Here is a 2,198-nt window from a genome sequence, read left to right on the forward strand (position 1 = left end):
AGATAATTCATACTGAGATCACAAAAGCTTAAGTGTCTTCTTCCCTCATGTCTATTTGATTTATAAAGGGGCAGACCATAATATAGGAAAATATACCTGATTTAAAATGCGGTATACCATTTTAAAAGTTGGCCCAATTAATTAAAAGTACCTTTAGTGGAGGGTCTCAAGTTTCCTAAACAATCCATATTTAGATAAATAGGAGAAGACATTTATAGCCAGCACTTTTTTTCCAGAGCCTTTGCTGGGACTAATGTCAACAAAAAAATTTAATATGTTAGTCTTGTATTTTAAGCTCATGCTTTTGGGGATACCTTCTCAGGTCTCTAACGTGGGAACTGCAAATATAGCTGCCATTCCATGGTAATGAGAGTTCAAGAATGTAGAGTCCTCATGTAAAGATTAGAACATACTTTTCTATTAGTCCTTCAAGGACAAACTTTCAAACGTTTGATTCTAATAATCCAGTCCTGTGAGTAGACTGGTTACCCTTCACTTTGTAAATGTAACTGGGCTATGTGAAATCTGATATCAACCGATCAAGATCTGAGTTTCAGTTATGGATGAAAACTGTCTCAGTTCAACTCTTATTACCCTCATCACCAGTATGCAGGGTGTCTAGACAAAAGGTTTTTATCAGCCAACTGTATGAAAGATAAACATTGTAATGACTAGTCTGATCCAAAATGGGCAAGAGCAAAAGACTACCATCCCCGTATATAACTAATTTGTGCTGTGCACCAACGAGAACCTGCCTTCAATTTCCATGCCAATTTACAATCCCCGTACCGTACCAGGCAAGGTTAGTGGCTATTGAAAATACCACCAGGACAGGGCTATCTAAAGACACATTCGGTAACGCGTTAACTATACAAAAAAAGACACTGTACAGTTTAAAAACAAATCTTACACAGTCTTACATTTCAATATTTTTCTTTAAATGGAGTGAGTTGTGTACAGGGGGGTTAAATGCTTTATAGACAAGAAAAAAAAAAACTGCGCTAGAACCGACTTATTCATCGACATCATCTTCTTCTTCTTCTTCATCCTCTTCGTCTTCCTCATCTTCCTCCTCTTCCTTGTTCTCTTGCTTTTTTCAGCCTTGACGACTCCCTCTTTTGCTGCATCAGGCTTCCCTGCATATCGGTATGTACGCAGGGATATATCGCTCTGTGTGCAGCGATATCCTTTTGGTACTTTTCCTTCAGCCTAACAGCCTTCTACTGATAAGGCTGCTTGTCACCTGCAGCAGCGTATTCCACATCTCTCCCAGTTTCTTTGCAGCATCACCAATGGATAGGTCAGGATGTCCTCCTTTGATTTTTGGACGATACTCAGAACAAAACAAGACAAAGGCCGAAGGAGGCCTCTTGGGTGCATTGGGATCCTTGGACTTTTTTTGTTTCCCCTTTAGGAGGGATATACGTTTTCATTTCTCTTTCATAACGGGCCTTGTCAGCCTTTGACATGTCTTTGAATTTTCCTCTCTCTTTAGCGGACATGGTCTTCCACCTCTCCGAACACTTCTTAGAAAACACTGAGAAGCTGACTGAAGCATCTGGATGCTTCTTCTTGTGCTCCTCTCGGCAAGTTTGCACAAAGAATGCACAGGATGACATTTTGCTTCTCGGCTTCTTAGGATCTCCTTTCCCCATGTTTAATTATTTTTCTGCAGTGAGGCACAGGGGGCCCAGTGCCCATCTGGCTCTCCCTTGCCCGGGGAACTGTCTCTATGGAGCTCAACCTACTGCAATGGCTATGACAGCTGGAGCCAGACGCAGCCTCCTGACTCTCTCCACTCTGTCGACAGCCATATATTTGTGTCTGTCTGAAAGAGTCTTGCAAAAGTAAATGTATAGGGACTTCCTGGTGGCGCAGTGGTTAAGAATTCACTGCCAAAGCAGGGGACACGGGTTTGAGCCCCGGTCCGGGAAGATCCCATGTGCGGCGGAGCAATTAAGCCCATGCGCCACAACTACCGAGCCTGCATTCTAAAGCCCCCGTGCCACAACTGCTGAGCCCACGTGCCGCAACTACTGGAGCCCGTGCTCCGAAACAAGAGAAACCACCACAGTGAGAAGCCCGTGCACTGCAACGAAGAGCAGGCCCTGCTCACCGCAACTAGAGAAAGCCCGTACGCAGCAACGAAGACCCAACACAGTCAAAAATAAATAAATAAATAAATTTTTAATAAATAA

The 2,198-nt window shown here is 43.1% G+C and overlaps 1 pseudogene; it reads right to left on the reverse strand.

The window, feature by feature from the left end:
* Nucleotides 1-849: 849 nt before the first annotated feature.
* Nucleotides 850-1,655, reverse strand: LOC116760765 (annotated as a pseudogene).
* Nucleotides 1,656-2,198: the final 543 nt, after the last annotated feature.

This window comes from Phocoena sinus, chromosome 10, assembly GCF_008692025.1.
Source record: "Phocoena sinus isolate mPhoSin1 chromosome 10, mPhoSin1.pri, whole genome shotgun sequence".
Classification (NCBI taxonomy): Eukaryota; Metazoa; Chordata; class Mammalia; order Artiodactyla; family Phocoenidae; genus Phocoena; species Phocoena sinus.